The sequence below is a fragment of the Pinus tabuliformis genome, chromosome 5_1 (assembly GCF_031772625.1).
Source record: "Pinus tabuliformis cultivar Carrire ecotype Pingquan chromosome 5_1, CPIR1, whole genome shotgun sequence".
Taxonomy (NCBI): domain Eukaryota; kingdom Viridiplantae; phylum Streptophyta; class Pinopsida; order Pinales; family Pinaceae; genus Pinus; species Pinus tabuliformis.
Window position 1 is genome coordinate 593,158,668 of NC_142305.1, and position 5,952 is coordinate 593,164,619.

Consider the following 5,952-nt stretch of genomic DNA (forward strand, 5'->3'; position numbering starts at 1 on the left):
GAAACCAAATTTCCAATGCAACCATGACAGTTGCTCCCAACTTGCAAGCAAAAAGATATGAGCAATTAGCACCACGATGAAACAATGTGCTGGAAAAAAACAGATTTACCTGAATAGCCTGCACAAATTTTTTAAAGGTCTTGCATACTAGCAAAAAGTGTGCCATACATGCATATTTTAACCAGACTGCAATTGTATATTCATTAGTGTTTCACTCTTAACAAACATCTAGTAAGATCAAAACTTATTATTATTAACAACATAACTTGCTAAGTAAGATTTTTCCAGCCAATCTGCGAGTTGATCATGGAATTCGAAACAACCCTTTTGAGAAACTTGAAACCCTTGAGAAAATGAACTTTTAATCAACACAATCAAATTATAAAGAGAATCTTGTGAGGGAAATTTGATTTGATCTCGTTCAGAAACCTTGTCAAGATTGTGAGGTCCTAACATAACCATCAACGAAAGCTGAAGTGCCTCAATATCTTGATGAGCTTCTGAGCAGTGAAATGATGAATCATAAGAATTTATGGCCTTGATGAGATTAAAAAATGTAAAACAACTCTCATCAGATACACTATTGGAAGAATGATTGATTAAAAGACAATCGTTAATGTTAGTATTATGATCAGATGGATTGAGGAATGGGAAGGAGCGGGAGCTCTGGTGGGAACTAGGGTTTGAAGTTCACGGATTCTATAGTAGCCTAGGGACTAAAGCTAGAGAAGAATAGGACCAGAGCGGCAAAGCTTCACAAAAAGGGGGCAGACTCTGACCCGACAAATGGAAAACACGGGGTCCATTGGTACCCCATCATACAAAAAAATAATGATGAACAAGAAGACAACACAGAATGGTGTGCAGATATCAGGGTCTGAGAAGTCAGATAAGGAGATTCCTTCCAACAAGGGGAAGAGAAGTAATGAAGGTAAGAACACCAAAAAACTGATGGAAAATGAGACAAGCAAAAGTACAAAATACAGAGACAACGAGAATCCCTCTCATGAACAGTTTGCTCAAGGAAAAAAACAGGAGAAGGAACAAGCAGTGGTAGAGGCAAAGGTGCTAAATCACGATAAAGAGGAACACAAAGGAACAACAGCAGAACGCAATGGAGGAAAAAATCAGGGTCCATGCAAGCCCAAAGCCACAGAAACCCTAAGGGTTGTAATTTCTGATCCGGAAATCCAATCATACCGAGAGCACATGTTCGAACATGCAGTAATCTGCAGGTTCATGGGGTTTTTGCCAACAGAGTGAGCATTGTGCCAGTGGATAAAGCAACAATGGAAAGCCATAGGAGATGTCAGGCTGCATTTAGGAGCCAAAGGTTTCTTACTGTTGTCTTCTCCAATCTGGAAGACAAGGGTCGGATATTCGATGGAGGGCCGTATTTCTTTGCCTCAGTGGGGCTTTATATAAGGCCTTGGAAACCCAAGTTTGTAACAGAGAAGGAAACCTTCAAGCAGGTACCAATTTGGATACGACTTTGTTCTCTTCCAATTGATTATTGGGGACTTGCAGCTCTGGAACAGATAGGTAACAAGCTAGGGACCTTCATCAAGGCCTCAGAAGCGACATTACAAAAAAGGTATACATCTTGTGCTAGAATCTGTGTGGAGATGGATGTTTCGGGAGCATTGCATGAGGGCCTGTGGTTGGAATACAGAGACGAGGATTATTTCCAGGCCATTAACTATGAGCAAATATCGTTCCGCTGCAGGAAATGTCATGAGCATGGTCATTTAATCAGAGAATGCCCACTGAACAAAGCAGTAGGAGAAAGCAAGGAAAACAGGGGAGAAAAGAACAAGGAAACCTTCATCAAACCAAAAGCTAAACAGAGAGCTAATAAAAAATGCCAAACCAAGGCGAGTACCTCACAAGGCAACATAAGCAATACATTTGAAGTATTAGAAACAGAAATGGAATCAGAGGCCAACAATAAAGTACAGGAAACCATGAAAGGAAACAGATCCACAACAACACCAGAAATGGAGGAGCCAAAGGAGAACCCTTTAAGTATCTTCCATCAGGTTCAAGAAGCTATGAAAGGAGTAGAAGAAGATTCGAAAATGTACACTAGTGAAATAGGGCTTGACGATATGGAATTAAGCGACATACTAGCACAAGAAGATATGGATCTGCCAAACATGGTTGAGAACTGGAAAAAAAAAAGGAATGGAACATATATTGGAAGAGGAGGTAAAGAGAATCAATGACTTATTCATAGCACGGAAACGGGCAGCGATGGAGCTACAAAGCAAGATCTTACGAACAGCTAAGGGGCTAGGGATACGCACACAAGGATTGCATCAAACCTCCTTGAACTCCAAGCACCGGAAAAAGAGAGGAAGACGAACTAACAATGAAGCATTACAAGAACTAGGACAAATGCTTTTAAATTCAGGTAAGATGAAAGCCCTTGAGGCTTTCTCACTATCCTCCTAAACGCTGTTTAAAATGAAAGTTCTTTCTTGGAATGCCAGAGGGCTTAATAGCCAATCAAAACAACGTCTATTAAAGAAGAAGGTCCAAAAGGAACAACCAGACATAGTGTTTGTGCAGGAAACTAAGTGCTCAAGCAACACGGTAGTTAATATCAGCAAGAAACTAGGCAAACACATGGAATACCTAGAGATAGCTAGCAATGGATGGGAGGGAGGATTGGTCATTTTGTGGAACCCACAGATTATCCATTTCCTCTCCCCTGAAGCAGCCAGATCCTACATAGCTCTAGAAGTCCAAGTAGTAGGGAACTCAGAGACTTATCTATGCACCAATGTCTATGGTCCCCAGAATCTAGAGGTGAAACTCAACTTTCTAAGATCTCTTTTCAACCTGAAGCATAGATATCCTCAAGCCAAGGTGATCTTTGGAGGTGATTTCAACATGATCACTTCTCTCACAGAAAAAAGAGGAGGTATTAGAAAACTTAACAGAGACTCTGAAGCTTTCCTAGACTTCATCAGAACGGCCAATCTGGTTGATGTTCCCCCAAAGAGTGGCGCCTTCACGTGGAACAACAAAAGGGGAGGTGATAGGCAAATAGCCTTTCGTCTGGATAGATTTTTAGTAGCAGAAAGCATTCTTTTGGATCGTATCAGTGTTGAATCGGATATTCTTCCCAGTGGAGGATCAGACCACTGGCCCATTACAATTACTGCTGCAATACAAGGCCCAGTGGAGGATCAGATCACTGGCCCATTACAATTACTATTGTAATACAAGGCACTCCAAGAAATAAACCTTTTAGATTTGAAAATTTCTGGCTTACTCATCCTGAGTTCATTCAGAAAATTGGACAATGGTGGAAAGAACCGTTGGGCATACGGGGGACCAAAATGTATCTTTTTCAAGCCAAGCTGAAAGACATCAAGGCTAAAGTCAAAACCTGGAATCATGAAGTCTTTGGGAATATATTCAAGGAAAAAATAAATTGGAAGAGAAAATGGAACATATTCACGAAGGATGGATTCAGGGTATCATAGACCAAGACACTATGGACAGGGAAAAGAAGCTCATGCATGACTAGCAACTTTGATGCCAACAGGAGGAAACACTTTGGAAGCAAAAATCTCGAATCCAGTGGCTTAAAAAGGTGAACATAACACAAAATTCTTCCATAGATCAGCCATTTACCATAGAGGGGCTAACAAAATTCTAAGCCTTAAGGATGAACAGGGAATCTCATTTCAGACACGCCAATAAATATCTAACCTAATTATCACCCACTTCAGTAGCATAGCTTAGGAACCTGGGATCGACAGAGAGGAGGCCATTAAGGAACTCATATCATCCATCCCCAAACTAATTACGGAGAAACAAAACACTTCTTTACTTTGGGAAATCTCCCTGGAAGAGGTGGAAGAGGTCGTAAAAGAGATGCCAAATGGTAAAGCACCTTAGCATAGTTGGGAGATAGTCAAGACAGAAGTGTGGGAAGCGGTGGGGATTCAAGGTGCTCCTCCTCAATCCTCAAATCCCTCAACTCTACTTTCCTTTCCCTTATTTCGAAGGAGGAGGAAGCTAACACGCCCTCAAAGTTTCGTCCAATTGCTCTCTGCAATGTCCTGTATAAGATTATTTCCAAAATCATAGCCAATAGAATGAAACCTATTCTTCCTGGTATTGTTTCGGAAGAGCAGTCGGGTTATGTAGAGGGAAGGCAAATATTGGACAACATCTTACTAGCACAAGAGATGATTCACACAATTAAAATGCAGAAGAAAGCAGGAATGCTGATGCAATTAGACCTGTCAAAGGCTTATGATAAGGTAAACTGGCACTATCTGGAAACCATTTTGGAATCCTTTGGTTTTGCTAAGTAGTGGATAATATGGATCCTAGCTTTGGTCAAATCCACAAGATTTTCAATACTGGTTAATGGAGCCCCAACTACCCAGTTCTCTCCTTCTCGGGGACTGAGGTAGGGTGATCCCTTATCCCCCTTCCTTTTCGTGATTTTGATGGAAGGTTTAAGCAGACTAATCAGAAAGGCCAAAGAGGAAGGAAGCATTGAAGGACTTCAGCCCTTAACCTCAATTCCAGCTACAACTCATCAGCAGCTTGTAGATGATACAATTCTGCATGGAAAACCCTCCATTAAAGAAGCTCTGGGTTTCAAAAACATTCTTAATATTTTCAGCAAAGCCTCAGGTATGGAGCTTAATCTTTCAAAATCCTCTATATTCTTTTTTAATATGCACCTAGCTGTTCAAAAAAATCTCTCTTCTGTTCTAGGCTTCAAAAAATGTAACCTACCCTCGAGATATCTCGGCGTTCCTCTGACCTCCAAGCCCTGGCAAAAATTGCACTGGGAGAAGCTTCTAGCTAGCCTGGAAAAAAGATGTCATCATTGGACACACAGAGCCCTGAACTTCGCAGGTCGACTAGTCCTCTCCAAAGCAGTCCTCCAAGCCATACCACAATATATGCTCTCCATTCTTCCAGCTCCCAAGGGAGTTCTGCAAAAGATAAGGGTCATACAAAGGACCTTTCTGTGGTCGGGTAATTCAGAGAAGAAAAAATGGTCATTAATGGTGTGGAATAAGCTTTGCAAACCCAAAAATCTAGGAGGGTTGAACCTACAGGACCCATCCACGGTCAACCGGGCTTGTGGGGCAAAATTATGGTGGAGGTGGATTACAGAACCCAAATTACCATGGGCCAAACATTGAAAAGAAAAGTATGCCCAAAGTTACAATTTGCAAAACTTAATCCGAATGCAAGAAACTCCGAAAGGCTCTCCAATTTGGAACCTGGCGAGGACTAACCAGCATATTATTCAGGAACAGAGTTTTTGGGAAATTTGAAATTGTAGGACAACCCTTTTCTGGGAGGATGCATGGCACAACTCCCTAAGCTGGAAAGCCCTCAATTCGTAGATATCCAAAGAGGAAACCAAGAACTAGGTAGAACCACAACAAATCATTACTGGAAGCCTGAAGAAAATGACCAGGCATGGAGAACTTGGCTATTTCAGGAGACGGAATCGCTGGCAGAAGAAAACAATAGTTTAAGGAACCTGTAAACACTACTGGCCAAAAGAAGGATAAGGCAAGCAGGGGATAATGACCAATTACGCTTGGGAAAGCTAGAAGGGGGCCACTTCACACTTAAAGAAGCAAGAACACATATAGAAGGTAATGAGCATGAAGAGATAGTCAAGTGGCACAGCAAAGTATGGGATGCCAAACTTTGGCCGAAGATTAAAATGTTCCTCTGGCTTCTGATGCACAGGAGAACGGTCACTTGGGAAAATCTTTGGAAAAAAGGATTCATAGGTCCTTCTCGCTACCCCATGTGTGAAAATGAGGAGGAAACCATGAATCATCTACTTAATACAGCCACTCTTAAAAGGACGGACAGAATAAGGAATTCAATTCAAGAAACTGTAGAGAATTGGAGAGGCAACTTCTCCAGTACCCAATCGGTTAACACAATATG